At 38.4% G+C, this 17,893-nt stretch overlaps 1 protein-coding gene across 1 annotated transcript in view; it reads left to right on the top strand.

Moving 5' to 3' along the window:
- Positions 1-17,893, top strand: part of LOC124158984 — an 801,817-nt gene that overhangs the window by 287,823 nt on the left and 496,101 nt on the right. The gene's annotated exons all lie outside the window — the stretch shown is intronic.

Here is a 17,893-nt window from a genome sequence, read left to right as displayed (position 1 = left end):
GAAGTACAAGCCCCTGAATTATTTCGATTGCTAGAAATTTTCGATGGATTCTTTTGTTGATTTAACCTGGAGGCTGGTTTAAATGAGTCATTGTAGTGCTATCGTAGAAATATGTCACAGAAGTATGAATTTCAAGAATTTTTAGTGGAACTGGGCCATTTCCTCTCCCCGTTGTTTATTTTGTGTTACAACCGAATTTGAACTCTCGACCGCTTTATCAGCTCCTTATACTCGGTAATCACGCTTCCCACTGATTCGAGCCTGATGTAAGTGTGTTGATGTGCTGTTATTAAGAAATTGGTAGTAAAAAAATTAGGGAAATTTTCAGTGTGCTCAATGGGCTAATCATCACTCCGATGGAACCAGCATATTACCTTAAATGTGAATCAGCAGAAAAAGTACATCAGTCTTCGATGGCGTGTTATAGGTGTAACGCTGCTGTAATGGAGATAGTGTCTTCTGTGTTCGAATTGGTATATGGCTGGGAAGAATTGGGACCGAATATCGTGCTTCATAACTGAGGAAGAAATGAAAATGAGACGTAATTTAGCATGGAAGGTTTTTGGAAATCCTAATCGACGGCTGGACTGAAAATGGAAAAAGAAGGGAAAATATTTCTTGTTTCGTTTATGGACGTAGAATCGGTATTACGTTCTTTGAAACTAGAAAATAGGCATGAATCTTTCTCGGGCTTCCTACCAGATCAGGCGTATCATTTCCCTCGATGGATTCATTTCATTATATCCCCGGTAAAACATCAAATCCTAATTTAAAAAAAATGATTGTGAAAATGATCAAAAATTTGATTTAGAAACGGTTTGGGAGGGAGGGATTTCTGTGTGGATCGTGTTTCAAAAATGATATGGGTGTGCCTAGGTGAATTACATATTTTTGATATCTCTCAATGCGTATGTACACTTCCTCATTTGGGCATCAGTGTTTGTACTCAAATCGTCCTCTCTGCACATTTTCCACTCACTGCTATCCCTGGATTCTTTTTCGTGAATAGTTGGTCTAATTCCCTCAGCCACTCTGGTTGAGATTCACTTTTTGACTCTCCGTTTCGTCAACGTCGCGTTTAAGGTTCAGAAATATTGCTGGAAAATCCATTAGCTTTGCGAAGAATTTTTCACTTTATAGTCTTTCGGTAAAAGCAATTATTTCAGTATTGTCCTTGAGCTGTCGATGAAGGTTATGTGGTTACAAATTTCGACCATTCTCATTTGATAAATAGGTCATTAATTACTGCTTGTCCTTAAGTCTTGTGGAAGGCTCACTCGTAGAAAATTCTTTTTGGTCTAAAATAACCTCATCTTGTGAGTAATGAGTCCAATCTGTTTCCCATCATTCATTTTGGACTCTGGGAGATGTTTGGGTTTGTCTATTAGGGCCTCCGATACGTCATGAATATTTTTTTCCGTATTGACTTGTGGCCTTGCCGTCAAAACCGGAAATTATTTTTGCCAGGAAAGCACAGGGAATGTTCAATTATGAAGAATATGACCGTATCAATATCTTTCCAGTCTGATCTAACCAAATTCCTTAAAATTTGATTGCATTATTCATGAGAAGTGTTTTATTCAATTTTAGAAAACGATGTGACGTTTCAGTTTTTTTGGGATAAGTTAATTATTTTTACGTGTTTTATCATGATCGAGCTTTTTGACATTTTTAGTGCATTTTTCTGCCACATACTTCTGTCTTTGAATGTTTTTATTGCCAATTGAATAATTCTGCGATTTCATTACATTTTGCTTATTATTTTTAACAATAGCTATAAAGTGGAGTGCTCATTGAGTGCAGTTGGGTTCGCTTTTGAGTTTAAAATGAGTACTTAATCCAAAATTATAATCACGAAAGTGATTATTTCGTGAAAGTTGTCCCTGGAAATCATCCAATCTTGTTATCGTTCTCATGAGTCATCAGGCTTCAGAATATATATTTTTAGCGATCACTTAATGTCAGTATATATTTTCGGTTTTCAATCCTACGAAAATGGCACTACATTTAGCAGTGCTGAACACATTCTTAGATTTCAATTGCAATTGAGCGTAATTGAAGAAAAACTGTGTTTGTAAAAAGTAACAACTTCCAATGTCTCAAAATGTATTCATCTCGGTTCACGTTATTATCAAGAGTGCGTCAGTTTGTACAGAAAGAAGGAAACCGTTCCCTCATTTCACCATCCTCTTATTTTTATAAACTTTTTTTTCTTTTAAACGTGTGCACTCCTAATATTTATGCATGTGTATGGTGTAAAAAAGACTAGTTATTTTTTTATATAATTTTGTCTCATTTCTTTTTTATCTGATACTTGTGGAAAATTTTCGTTTTTTTTTCCAAGCAATAGGTACTGTTGGTGACGAAATTTTTGACGTTCGTGTGGATGCATTCGGGTAGCAGTAGTTGACGACTGTTAAGCTCAGGGATTGTAGTGCAAGTGATTTAAACTCAGGGTAATTTAACAAAAATACTTAATGTGCGATGGCAGTGTTCGTTGATTTATTTTTGTTTACTCACTCAAGCGTAATAAAATTCTGAAAGAATCCCTCAAACACCCACTTCGAGTTATCCGCGGCGAAAATTATAAATTCTTGGCGATGGTAGGGGAAAGGTTTTTTTTCCCTGGTAAGGATTTGTGTGGCCTATTCTCTCCATCCTCGCTATTGTGAAGTTTTAATCCTCGTTGTGTGGTCGGGTTACATTTGACTATTAGTAAAATATTTATGAAATGATTTGCTCGGACTTTGACCCTTGTCCTGAGTACCCAAGTTTGTTTTATTTATGCAATACATTTTTTTATAAAAATGTTCTTTTATGTGGAATTCATCCTACCAACGTCCCCTTTTGTGCAACTTGTATGTAATTGTATTTCATTTATTCTCACCGTTTTAATCAAAGTTCTTTACGGGTAATGATAATCTTACAAGTCATGAAAACCGGGATATATATGGCTTTTCGGTATAATATCAAGAAATTGAACGACGAAGTTCTGGGCGTGGTGGGTGAGGAGAGGCAGCTTTTAGATGCGATACCGAGGAGACAGAAGGTATGGATGGAGCGAGTACTTAGCGGGGAGGGGATGTTGAAAACAGTGTTAGAGGGAAGAATGATAGCTAAACGAGGTAGAGGAAGGAAGCGAATAGGATTTTTAGATAGAATGAAAGGGAGTAGGTCTAATTAAGAATTGAAGATGGAATTGCATGATGGAAGGGGAGGCTCACGGAATTCTTCTCAAGCACTCAATGGAAACCTACTTTAATCGGTAGAATACTTAACTACCACCAGGAAATTACTCATGGCCGCGTACTTAAAAATGAAATTGCAAAATATAAATAGGGTATTTACCCTCAAATACATAATTTGGTATTTAAAGTCTTCACCATTTAGTTAAATGTTATGGCCATTGTTCCCATTTTAATTTATTAATATTCACGTCTGCTAGTTTGGCATTATTTTTTAGTTGCTTTTTCTGGCCATCAGTCATTTCCTCAGTACCTCTACATTCTCATACATCCCAGCCACCTTTTCTTATTCGCTACCTCTGAGCATGCCCTGCATACCTACTACTTACGTCAGCATTAAAGGGCATACTTTCAAAGCGTGTGCTCGTATTATCTAATGAATCAAACGCTACGTAGCCGAGTTCCACATTGAATGTTTTTACCTGGCCAGACGGAAAGAATAATCGTTTTCGATAAATTATACTAATTTTTTCGAAACTGAGAACGAGCAGTAGAGACATGCATTCTGTTATCACCACGATCTATGACTGTTATTTAATTATATCTGGAAACGCTCCTTTTTTCTTACACCACTTGGTTGACTCTTGACTGTCTATAAACCTCCTGATCGTATCGAAATTCCCTTGTACTGATCCTTTTCTTTTCCCTCTTCGTTTCAAGAAAGTATAATAATTTGTTTAGAAATTCTGATGAACATAATCAATTAACGTCAGCTAGTTATCCAAATAGGTTGGATCCTATTTGTTTAGGTATGTCGAAAATTCCGATTCGAATTCACTTAAATTAATAATATCTCTTAATGTTGCGCTCTGAATGATGAATACGAAGTAATGCGTTTTCTAGATTCAATTATGATCTATCAAATCGCTGGAAAGATTATTGTTCGTGGAGAATAATCATTTCCATTAAAATATTGCATTGGAGCAATATTTATCGGATTTATTACTTTTGTCTTATATCCTTAAAAAGTACCTCACTGCGGATATCAGGGTTACTGAACCTATTCCATTGAAATTTCATTTAAATACTATTTATTTTTAAACGTTAAAAGTTTCTAAGCCTCTTGTAGGCCTAACAATGATCGATTTATCTTAATTGGTAAGTTGGCTCGAGCGTCAAGTTCACAATTTCAATCTATGAACTATGGCAGTCATTTCATAAATTTGTAAAGCATTATAAATAATTCGCATGAAAGTTAAGCCGATGTTGAATTTGATGGTTAGTGCAATCGAAAGAAAGTTAACCCGAGCGTGTTAGGGGAAAACAATTTCCGTCAGTCATCGTTGAATTTTATGTGGATCCTCATCGTTGGTTTTGTGGAATTGCTATGCACGGATTACATTAGAAAGGATCCTCTTGGATTTCCTTTTCTCTGTATGCAGTGATTGGAACGATGATTAATTTAGGAATTTCGTCCGTGCCATTCGTCTGCATCCCATGCGGGAGTAAACCGTCGGAATGTGAAATTGAAATTCATCTCTCTCTCTGGCTGACGAGTCGACCACCTAGTCAACGGATATCCCTGAGAAAGTGACATATTTCAGGTTTTTATCGCGAGATGGTAATTAACGGATCGTCATTTGAAAATCATGGTAAAGGATTTTATGCCGGAGAGTTGTATGCATGATGGACGCCGGCTGAATCCGTGTGAAGGCGAAATCATTCTGCCGGGCAAGGGGCACGGTCGTGTGTCCACCTTTTTACGCAATTCTTAGATCATGTTATTCAAGGCATTTCGTTAACGTATGTTTAAATTTGCGCATCACCATGATTTTCCCCATGCCCAGGTTGAACTTGTCACTTCTGACAGGGATTACTGCGGGGGATATTTGATACTGGAGATAGATGGAATTGTGATTTATTACAAACCTGCTGCGTGAACGGCGGCAAAATTTACATGAATTGCCTTGAGAAAAAATAATCCCATGGTCTGGGAATCGAACGACTGACCTTTGGGTTTGGCTTTCCAGTCGCCAAAGGTCCGAGATTCGATTCGTTGTCCAGGGGAATTTTTTCTCATCGCAATTCACGTGAATAGAGGAAATCATTGACTAGAGTCTTATATGTAATTAGCTTTATGTGCTCCAAATTTCAAGACGATCTTATTAGTGTAAAGAAACATTACGCTAGGAATGGAGACTATTAGTATGTGAGTTGCACGTCCTATTAATTGAAGTGCAGTCAGTACCCCTTCTGTTGTTCTCTTCCCCGAAAATTGTCTTGGCTGAGCCTTCGGTCTTCCTCTTGAGCTGCGAAAACGCTGATAGAGAAATACCATGGTTGAAGAAGATAGAGATATTCCTTTGTCCATTGGAAGGAGCGAGAGAACCAACCAACCCAGCTTCGAACGTCCAAGCACACTCCCATTCGCGGAGGCTTATCATCGCCCGTTAGGTACTTGAGTCTAATGAGCGGAAAAATGCACTTTAATCTGGAGCGTGCGTGCGTGCGCTCGTGCGGCTTAGAAAAAAGTGAACGCCGGCAAAGGAACGAAAATATTGTGTGCGAAGTGGGTCACTGCTCTTTGAGGACGCGCGTCCTTGCAGCGCACGCTAGCAACTCCCAAGAGGCTCTTTAATCTGTCGTGATTGCCCCGACATTACTCCTATGGTCACTGCCCATCGCCAGGCGTATCGATCGAGGGAAATTCATCAGCGTATAGCATAGTCATCTTTGCGAACGGTATTACATATTTTGCCACGAGAAAAAAATCGTCTGAAGGTGCTTGAATCGTTTAAGATAGATTACCGTACGGAATAATCTAGAACGCTCATTACTTCATAATTGGAATTGTCCTTGACTTCTTCACCTCGAATCATTCCAGCACTTCCCACCTGGAATGTTGTCTTATTTCGGCCCACTGGTGTCATCTCACCATCATATATCTTTCTCTGAAATATTTATCAGCTCTAACCCTGTAATCCACCAGTGAAAGAAACGCAGCTGCAATCGCTTTGAGCTCTTTGATTGCCCCGGTATAATCCCGCTTTCCGCTGTTCAGCGCTTCGCATGACTGGGTTAAGTCATCGAATGCCAAACCTAAGGCCGTGGGTTTGAGTCCCGACTGGGTAGGTTGCCCCCATTCAGGAATGGGTGTTTGTGATAATCTTACATTGTTGTTCGTTACATTTTCCCGTTGTAAAGGCCTTAAAAATGCGCTTTTTCCATCGATAAAAATTCTTATCCACTGGTGTCGAACTTTGGGTTCATGCTTTCTTTGACCTCTGCAAAAAAGCTACATAGTTCAGAATATTTGCTTTTTTGATGCAATGGTACAAAGTCTCTTAGTACTTGTTGTACCATCACGGTCTATTAACGGTGGCAACGTAACTGCTATGTCATCTTTCATTGCCTCAGTGCTTTCATTCTTAAAAATGCACCCTATTAATAAATGATTGAGCCAATTCATAAAAGAAGGGATTTGGTGCACATCCAATTGACCTCCAAAACATTTTCGACATCTCAGATTTGCAACGTGGGGTCCTTATGGGAAGCCAAATCTTTTGCAATCTCCTTTCACTCGTACAAAAGTGTTAAGTATCGGTTACAAATGAACGAATTCCGCCGTCATTTTGTGTGCAATTAATTGCTTACTTATTGATTGTTTTAAATGTTTTGCTTTGAATATTTCTCACGCTATACAATGAGGACTGCGTCATGCATGGCAGTGTAACACGCTGTATAATTATGAGGACGCATCGTTTCTTCTGAACGGGTCATAGTTTGCCATTTTCCGCAACTAATTGCTCGTTCAATTTTTATGTTATCAACTTAAGACCTTCTATAACATTTTTTCCGAATTTTAAATATAAAAAAGTATAAATATTCTTAACTGAGTATATAAAGGGTTTTCCTTCAGATGTGATTCGCAGGAAAATGTTTATAAAGTCACCTTAATACACAAAACTTTTCCATATGAAAGCATTAGTTCTAAATGACTAATTTGTCGCGAAATAAGACCGGTTGAGCGGGAGTGAAGCGTCTTCTGACGATGGTATTACCGACTGAGATTCAAACCTATGCTCTTATGCTTATAAATGACCTGGATAAAATTAAATATAGTTTCTACTAAAAACTATCATTTTACGGTAGAGTCATGAAAGGAAATTAAATTCCAATTAAGCAAATAATTTTCATCGTGATTAATGTTTTCAATTTTAATTTTTGCCGTATGTTTATACCTCAAAATTGCCTTAAACTTATTTTTCCTGGTACCTATTTAGCCGGGCTGTAATCCGTTTAAAATATTTTTGACCAGAGAGGTGGCCTATCATAATTTTACTCACTCACCTTAACTAAGCCTTCGATGCTTTGCTTTATTTCTGTTGGTTTTCTTGAAGTTAGCCCTCTTTCGGGTCGTTGTACTTGGAAGACTTTTCCAAAGAGCTGTGGATTTTTTCGTTATTTGCACCCATCCACCTGCAATAATTGTTCATACCCTTTACTGTATTTATTAAATTCTCTCTATATTTTTATACGATGTTCTCGAAATACTTATGAGGTTTTCGTATTATTTTAAGAATTGGTAAGGAGGGGCAAAAGAAGTATAAGGAAATTTGGGCGAGACAGTGGGTGCTTGGAGCATCTGTTTGGGCGTGGTTGTGATAGCCGTTTTCGAAAGGGTGGACTCAACGAGCTGGGGAATCGGACAAAGAATAAAGAAATCGTATATTTTTTAAAATAACTTTTAGGATAATTAAATATGGATGAATGCTGCTAGATTATTGGAAAGTTTTTCTTTAAATTTATTAATTATTCGTTTTTACCGTGTAAGGCCTGACAGGCCATGTTAGTCCATGTTCTGCCTGTGTATCAATCTCAGACAAAGTGTAGTCAATGTTTCAGGTTTGCAGTAAATTTTAGAGAAAGATACAGAGCGAACGCTTTGTGTATTTAATTGAATTATGGTAAATAGTTCTTGCCATTTTTGCAAAAGTGAACATTATTGGGTGTGTGGCATTACTCCATGTGAAAAATTACCGTTCTAATATGATTTCTTTTAATAATCAGTCCACATTTCGTTTAGTTACCTACTATATAGGGTACCTATAGCTCGTTGTTTATTCAGTTTTGCAATTTTGTAGCAGGAAATTGAGCTGCTCATGATATTAGTGCGTAATTCAGCAGCTCTCTCCTCACCACCATTACAAAAAGCCACCACCACGTATATGAACAGATTTGTTCTCCTCATTGGCTTAAGAATGCCTTGCAGAGGTCAATTTAAGTGGGGTGTTGTTCCCCGTAAAGACGCGTTTTTTCCGTCACAGACTCTCCTCCCTTTTTCCTGGTCGAACAGCTGAATAGCAATACGTTGGAGGGGACAGCACCCTGCTGCTTTGAATACACTCCCGACCTCTACGACCACCGCCGTGTCGTGGAACAGGTCGACCTTTAGCCTTTTTCTGCTCCCTCTGGCTGCTGTGGGGGGGAGAACTGGAAATCAGCTTTAAATGGCTTCAATTCCATACGTAACCTCTCAAGGGTTGTTAGTCCCGGCTGGAAAGGTCATTGGCGCGGTGCGTGCTCGGATGACCAGAGGAAAAATCCGTCTCATCGGTGCTCGACTCTGGATTTACCGCCATTGTTACGGAGTTTTTTTTTGGTCGAGGCCTTCTAAAATCTCAATGCTCCCTAGCGTCATTTGGGCCATAATAAGGGTACTTCCCTGAAACTCGGGGGCGTGAGTATCAAGATATTATACCGAACGGTCTTTTTTTTATTATACGCATCTTCGTTCATGAACATTCCACCGAAAGTTTGTCGCTTAACAGGCGTTGGCCCCTAGCTAAGCAAGCTGCTCTCACGCCTCTCTGCATTTTTTTGTGCTGGCCAAAAACGTTCTTACGTGACCAGCTTCTCGATACGATTTACGATTATACGAAAGTGTTTACATGGTAGTTTGGTTTTTGTTTTGTATTTTTTAAAATGTTCATGCGTACTGCATACTGAGATAGTCGCCTCTTGCATCACGGTCGTATTCTAACTACGAGTTAAAAACAAGTTTAAAAACGTTAACATTTATGTTGGTTCCATGATAGTCAGTGTATAAATAGTTTATGTACCTGTAGGTTTCGGTGCCGTCTGCGTATTTGCCGAGCTGCTCATGAAACTGGGATGTTGTCTTTCCTGGGATACAGCAATTAAATATGCGGCTCCTCTTATGTCTGAGTTCGCTAAGTAAAATTTATACCTTTTCTATTGGGAAAAATCAATTTTTTTGTGTTAATCATATATTTTCTTCTCTTCACGTACTTGTTATGGATACTAAGCCAAACGGGGGTGCAGATAGCTTAACAAATTCGTATTAAGCCATCGGTAAAATGAAATAGCAGTTTTCCTAGGATAAATAATCGAATAGCTTCGAATTCAAATTAATTTCGAGAAATAATGCAAAATAATGGGAAATTACAATGTTTAAAGTTTAGTGCGTCGGTGTAGCGATCTTCTCAGTTGCCATTGGAACGCGGAACCAGGTAATCATACTGAGTATTCGGAGTGTGACGACCTGGGATGACCTTCGTCATTATTTAAGCAATCACGCCTCTGCAAGTCATTTTTATGAGACTTGAAAGCCGAAGAGATACATCGGAGATTGCAATTAAGACATGAATATCTTCTTTATGGGGAAAGGAAATTTAATGGTCACATCGCTATAACATTCCGAGAGGTTTCCCAAGTTTTTGTTTTATTAAATTAATAATTACAAATTTTGAAAGTACAATCTTATAGGCTTGTATTCAATGAATGTACAAGATTTTAAGCATTGTATTACGAGTCGTCAGCATTGTCCCCCGGTTTATGGATATTCACCCCCAATTTTATTCATCGGTGTTAGAATTAGGGTAATAATATTTTTTGCCTTACTTCTTCGTTAGTTCTCTAAAGCAGGACAAGGTGGTTGTAATTGAGCAATACAGACTAGCGTAAAATGCTATCGAATGGTTATTTCTGGCTATTTCCAGGTTATTTCTGTCATCAACTGAATTGAATGAAGTTCTAAATGAATGTTTAACTGCTATTAGCATTAAGTTCTGTTGGATGAAATGTATCTTGAGATGTCATTTGTGTTAAGGGATCCATGATTATCGGCGTCTCGAGGTCTCAGATGATCCTCGTCATGCGGTTAAATCATCCTATTATTGTCAAATTTTCCATGATAACCAGAGACGAGTTAGCGTCGGAATATGGGTTATTGTCGACCCCAGGAATTCTCAATTCTTATTCCTGTGATTTCATCCGTTTGGAATGAAATATTTAAATGTGCTAATAATTGTTAGTGCAAAGGGCATATTTTTCTTATGTACGGCGCTCGTAACTCATCCGCATCTTGGTGCATATATTTCCGGCATTGCACTAAATATAAGTCAAATAGTGCAATGCCGGAAATTTAGCCAATGGATGCGCTCTCACCCTCTCGCTTAGATGTATGAAATCCAATTGAAACATACTCATCTATCATATGTAAGTTTGAGCTGGATGTGTTGATCAGCAATTGCTAAATGACTACGGGTCGTTAAGCAATTTGAACCACTATTTGACATCCTGTTTATCTACACTGCAGAGGGCAATAATGAAGTCACATGATGTGTATATGCTTGTTCGCAGGGGAGAGCATAAATTTCAATTCTCTGTGTACCACTAGCACGCACGCCTCCTCCAAGAGATACCGATCTTTCTCCCGTGGCCTAGCAAGGTTGTTGGAGTCGGCTTTTGATTGTGCGGAACATTTTGAACGGGGGAGATATATTGAGGCGCATTTTTCTTTTACGCTGTACTTGAAGCCTGGTTACGAGTAGAAAAGCGTTTGCGTTAAACAAACCTCGATTTCTCGTTTTTTCAATGATGAAGTTTTCGGTTCGGTGACAGTTTCTCATGCTTGATTTGTAAGGTTTGAAATGTTGCGCGCGAGCTCATGTGCATTCAGAGTGAAAATTTGTCGTGATCATTTTATTGTGTGTTGTCTTAATTAATTCCTGCAGCAACAAGGCTATAATACCGGTCACTCAGTCAGTGCTGAGACTGAGACGTAACTTTCTCAATTACGTCTAAGTTTGGTTTACTCTATGTAGAACTTCTTTACTGCTCTGTTTTCATTGTGGGTGCTTCTCTTTGTTCCTCTGTATTCACTAATCTATGCTATATATCTGCTACTTTTCCTGACATTACGTTGGAATATTGAAAATACTTGGAATATCGGCCGAGAATCCTCCTATTTTACATACTCCTATTATTATAACCAGACAGAAAATAGTTTTCGTAGGTAATCAGATAGGTGAATAATATGCATTTTTCTGCTCTTATTGAGGTGATACAATTTCCATAATATATGATATATGCTTTCATAAAACGATCAAAGGCTTTTAGTTACACGAGCGTGCTGCGCCCGCTCCCAGCGGGCTCCCCGCTCTTTTCAATGCAGGTCCAGAGAGGGAAAGGCGCGTTTCTAATTTTAGAATGTAGAAAAAAAGGCAGGGTCTTATGTACAAATTTACATGGAATGTTCATGTACAAATTTAGGTCAGAGGACCTCTTTAAACACAGCATTGCAAGTAATTACACTATCCTCTGTTAAACGCACATGATGACTTATACTTACGTATCAACAGGAGACTTGAATGTGGAATCAGCCGCATTTTGATAAAAGTTATTTAAAGAATGCGAGATATTGTTGCAAATGAACAAATGTATCAGTTTGTGCGCCGTTAGCGTCAGGAATATTTACCGTTTTTTTATTATTTAAAAACCAATTTTAGGAAGCAATAGCAATGTTTAGGAAGTAAAATATGCCGTCGCATGTTCTCTGATAAATTCTGTGCATTTTGTTACCTCATTTGTGGAGTTTGGTTGCGTATAAGTTGAGAAAAAGGTATCTATACAGTAGAAATAATATAGAAGATCAGTCATTTTCTTAGACCCTTGTGAGTGAATGCATGAATGCATATAAGTTATAAGAATGCATATAGTATATGGCCGGTGTTACAGCCTAGTACTGTTGTAACTAGAGTGTGGCTCGCCTGTTAAAAGTTGTATGTGAAGTAATTGTTATATTGTTTGGCTGTAAGATTACTGTGAAGAACCTGCCGAGTTGCTACTGCTTAAGTTGCAATAGAAAATATCAGTTGGGTTTCCAAGTTTTTACAGTGCCCAACTGGCGGGGTAAATTTAGGGAAAAAAATATATCCTGGAATGAGGCAGCAGCGCACCAAATAACAAGAGAAAGCTAACGACGATTAGCGGAGTCATGACAACAAACTAGACGAGATCGGCGGAATATTTCAAGGAGATTGTTGGAGGCGAATAGGGTGTATAAAAAAACATGGAACGAGCTAGGCTTTTACTTTGCCGCCGAGAAGGGACAGAGCCTACGGGAAAAACCGCATCCGATAGGATTTAGTCCAAAGAGGGACAATTGTTTGCCACCGAAACGAGGTGCTGATTTCACTTTTGGAGTTTTAAAAGAAAGTTTGTGGTACATGTAAGGCTGGAGGCAGCAGTTCCCTTACGGTTTTTTTTGGTACTTCTTATAATATTGATCCGTTTTTTTTTGCTTGCTAATACACAGGCCAGATTGGAGGCATGTAATTACATTGATAGTATTTATTATTTCGCAGAAACATTAAAGAACACAATTAATTATCATGAATTTTTTGAAAGTAGACACTCCATAAGAAATCTTGTGTTGGGTTTGCCATTATTGATATTCAGTGCTCGGCAGTAATAAATTTAATCATAAAAAAGTTAGGCATACATAGCTTATTGAAAATAAATGGGGAACTTGCATGAATTTTTTTTATTTCATAAGCGGACAGAAAATTATTTTCTGAATACAACAAAGAAAACCGCATGTAAATCTGAGTTTTCGTTCGCGAGATATTTAATGATAAATATAACGAATTTTAAAGCGCGGGAAAAACTCCCTCACCCCCCAAGCCACTGCCGACGAAGCCTCGATGACGTCAAAGGTGCCTAAACATCACGCGAAGCTATTGTTGTGATTGTTTGTAATAGTTGCCAGCAGTTGTGAGAGCTTCGTTTGTTAGACGTGTTGATTATTTTATATTTAAAGATAAATATCCGACGATAGAGGCTTGGAAGCCCTCGTATTTTGCATTATTTATAATATTAATATCTGAGTAAGGGCATAAAATATAAAACTGGAGCAGTTAAACCAAAAATTTGATAATACCTAAATAACATCGTTGTAGGAGTCTGAGCCACGGCCGTTGGAGGGGGGATACGTTAATTGTAAGTTGATATTATCGACGGCATATCGTTTAAGTATGTAATTAGAACGATTTTGATGTTTACTAATGTCCGCTTAGCTTTTATATACAATAACTTCATCCGTTTATTCGTAGGTACCGGAGAATTCGTCGTTTAGGACTGTATGTGCTTGTATTATGGGATGAATTCCAGTCAATGCAACTTTTGCTCGCTGATTGGAGACATCTAGGAACATTTTTGTGCCAAAATAGTGTTATTTTCAACGTGACATCTCCCGTTAAGCAACTGCTAATAATCACAGTGCCAGTGGTTGTAATGCACAAAGTTTGACAAGGTTGAAAAATATCGGCCAAGAGTTATCAGTGTTCCATCGTGATTGAATTGTAAAAAGTGATATTACGCTATCGATAAATGTCTAACAGTAGTGTAAAAATTGTCAGTGGCGTGCTAATCTCCGTTGTTCACCGTAGATATGACATTTCACGATCACGCTATTGAAATAAAAACTGTGTGTGAAGTTTGTTATTCCATTATTTCAACGAATAGTGGTGAGAAATGTCACCTGTGTCACTTGTGTGGGCTAATTTAAGGGTTTAAATCAGTGAATAAATAGTTGTTTCATCATAACGAGTCCTGTTATTGTAAGTTGTACGTGATGAATATAAGAATGTGATAGTGACATCCAGTTTTTGATAAGAGTATTTGCCTATTTCCCACTATATTTTTATGGTATATGCTAATATATTGTTTATGGATTTACCAATATTATTGATATAGGTTGTAGCTTACGTGTGCGTGTTGGCAGCGGAACCGATTCGCGATCTCACATGTGGATTGTGTGCAGACTGTTTTGCTATGAATTCGTACCGTAGGACGGATAGGACTACCTTCTCCGTTAATCCGGCGTTGCCAAATTCAACAGCACAGCTTACTCTAATGCCAACAGCACAGCTTACGATCGTTATCCTCCAGTATTACAAGTTTCTTTTACAACTCGATTTGCCGCCGACGTATAGCAATAATTTGTCTTAACAAATTCCATGAGGGTCGTGGCATCAATTTTTGGTGTCCTAAGAAAAGGCTGGTGTCCTAACACCCTATGCCACACGCCTTTTAGGCGGCTTGCGAGGTATTATGTAGACGTAGATGAATTTCAAGTGTACTATTCGAACGAGTGGCAACGTTATCATCCATTTTTCTGATAACCAAAACACACGAAATGAAACACTTGTACTTCATCATCCCGATGCCGCATTATTAATATCCCAAGTAATAATCTAGGCACAATAGCAATAGGAAAACTTGCCCAAGAATAAAAGAACAAAATAAAGTGACGATGAGCGGCTAAATACTCCCTCAAAACAAATTTTACACCATGCGCTCAGCGTATTTCCCTACTCCCTACGGTTGTTTAGGCACCTATGACGTCACGCCTGGCCTCGGCAACGCTCGGGTGTCTTCGCGCAGTGGTCGGCTCAGAGAAATTTTTCTCGATTTTAAATGCAATTTTTTTATTTCTTTTGATGTTGAATGGAGAAACTGAAGGAATTTTTGCGAGCTAATGTATCCATTTGACTTATTCAAAATAGTTTTTAGAGCAATCTACGACCCATGCAAGTTCCTCATTGTGTTTGGCGAAACAGGTTGAAATAAATACGAGTTGCACAAAAGAAGCACATTGGAGGTAAATATGCGGAAAGAAGACTCATTGATAAATTTCAGTAAAACGCCATGGCACGAATAAGCAGAAAGAAATTTGTGATACATAATTACAAAAGGAGATACCAAATAAAGGCATGAAAAAGAAGTCCTCATACCATTTCTAATGGAAGTTTGTAGCAAGTAAAAACTTATATTTAACACTCTCTCGGAAAAAATACTAACATAACGAGTGAAAATTCTGTTAAAAATTATCCCATTAATAAAATTTACATTATAAGGAGACGGATAAAAAATTACTGTGTAAGCTCAACACAACTTTAAGAGTCACTTCGGTTGTTATTTAATTAAGAATAACTGTGGTGTCAACACACTGCAGGCAAAAATCAGGTTGGGCCCTCCCGCCAGGGCCTTTCGATTATGCAGCTGCGTAAGATAATTAGAAGTGAGGTGGAAGGATTGTGTGGACTATTGGAGTGATGGTTATAGGGTTATATAAAGTAGTGGTCAGAAAGTCAACAAGCGGCAGCTTTAGTAATAAACGATAAGGAGGGTAAGCGTATGGTAGGTATAGACGAGGTAAACGACAGGATTCTGGTGTCAGAATTTGAGGTACTACACACCAATATTGTGGCGAATCTAGTTTAAATTTCCACGAGAAGTCATTGAGAGGAAGGAGTAGAGGAGGAGTATGAATACCTGGAGGAAAATATTAGGGAAACTCTGGTAAGAAAAATCTAGTAGTGATGGAGGACTGGAATGCCTCAGTCGGGGAAGGGAGGGATGGACACGAAATAGGAGAATTTTAATTAGGAATGCGGAACCACAGGGGAGAGAAAGCAGTAGAACTTTGTAGGAGAAACAAGTTATTCATCATAAATACATGCTTCAATCATCATTAAGGGTGAAGGTGTATATGGAAGATTTCAGAGGATACGGGGAGATATCAGATAGGCTATATCATGCGTAGACGGAGGTTTAGGAAGAGTGTGAAAAACTCGCGTAGTTTCTTTGTGGCGTTAGTGGATTAGGATCACAACCTAGTGCTTAGAAAATGCAACGCTAGATTCAAAAGACTTATAAAAATTAGGAAGGCGAGGAAATAGATCGTAGAAGCTCTACAGGGGGCGATGAGGTAAGGATATCAAGAACTAGTGAAGGAATTCATCCGGGAGATTGGAGATTTAAAGACTGCAGAGCTTCGAAGGATGGGAGATGATTTAGACAGTAATAGCCAAAGCAGTCGGGCAGTCAATTTTATACGTTGACAGGAGGAGGAAGTGGAAGAACGTGGACACAGAGGTGGGCAATAAGAAGTGTAGTGAAATTATCAATTGATTACGCCTTTAAATTATGGGGTAAGGGAGGCTTGGTGGAAAGGTCAGTATGAGGAAATGAAAAGTTTCAGAGGGAAAGAGAGGTAGGTGTATTCTGCGACAAGGTAAAGTCGCTATCGGGCGAAAAAAGAGGGCCATGTCAAAAATTAAATCCATTAAAGATGGAAGAATGCTAACTGGGCGAGACGAGGTTCAGTGTATATGGAAGGAATATGTGAGAGATCTGCGACAGTAGGAACAGACCGGGAAGATTGAATTTAGAGGATGAAAGTGCAGTTGATGAGGATAATCTTGGGTCGGGGGTCTTGACACGGAAATCTAGAGTCCCTCTCGCGATATGGAAGCGATAAATAAACTATTTAAGCTTGGACTGAACTATTACCCTTGAAGCGTGGATGTTAAGGAAGGGAGATCAGAAGCGTCGTTTTTTACTTCATTTGTGTGTGTGTAAGTGAAAGGAATTGAAGAATGTATAATAGATGGAAGTAAAAGCGAAAAACCAACTGCTCCAGGCGTTGGAGAGGTTAAGGGATAAATAAATCAGGAAACGGAGTAGTAAATAATAGGACGTGAAATGAAAAGTTTGACAGGGAAAGAGAGGTAGGTGAATTCTGCGAGAAGGTAAAGTCGTCAGGCGATGGGCTGTTCGAAGCCATTACGAGGGAATGATTGTAAGTGTAGGAAAAGGAAAAAAATAAATAGATTTCACGGGTTTAAAATCAAGGAAAAATGTGGAACGTAATTATAATGAACTTGTGTGGGAATGAAATAGTAATGGTAATGGACTGTACATCAAGATACTCACGCACAGGTGTAAATGCTAAAGAGGAATTTATTTCTATAGAAATGTAAAATATACAATGAGTTGAACAACTTTTGCCAAAAAAATCTCTTTGCATTCATTTTGTTTCATACTTTTTCGCGTCTCATTTCCTGCAATTTCAGTCCCTATCTCCGAAAAGCGATTTCATAATAAACGTAACATAATTTAGGGCTTCGAGCGATGGTCTACGGGAACAATATCACGGAGACAAAGACTTGTTTTTTCGACGCCTAGGTGGTTACGTTGTGACTGAAATCGCGTGCGAAATCTTCAGATTGTACTATTGTGTCTTTGTATTGACGCATACTTCACCTGGAGTTACGGCTCTTAAATCATACTCGTAGCGTCATATCATGAATTACAATCAGCAGTGAACACACTACGAACTTAAAAGCTCCTTATTTGAGATAAAGAATAATGTTTAGGCGTATTGTCTCGAGACCAAAGTCTTACGTGTGGCCGAAAGTTATTAACGGGCGGAATTTACATACATACATTACTCCACCAGAGTTGGGGTAGAGACGAAAAGAAATTAAAATAACGGTGAAATTAAAAAGGTAGTGATAATTTATGCGTTTATCTTTACACTCTGACATTGGCGTAAA

This window comes from Ischnura elegans, chromosome 5, assembly GCF_921293095.1.
Source record: "Ischnura elegans chromosome 5, ioIscEleg1.1, whole genome shotgun sequence".
Taxonomy (NCBI): Eukaryota; Metazoa; Arthropoda; class Insecta; order Odonata; family Coenagrionidae; genus Ischnura; species Ischnura elegans.
This window is presented reverse-complemented; position numbering and strand designations above follow the sequence as displayed.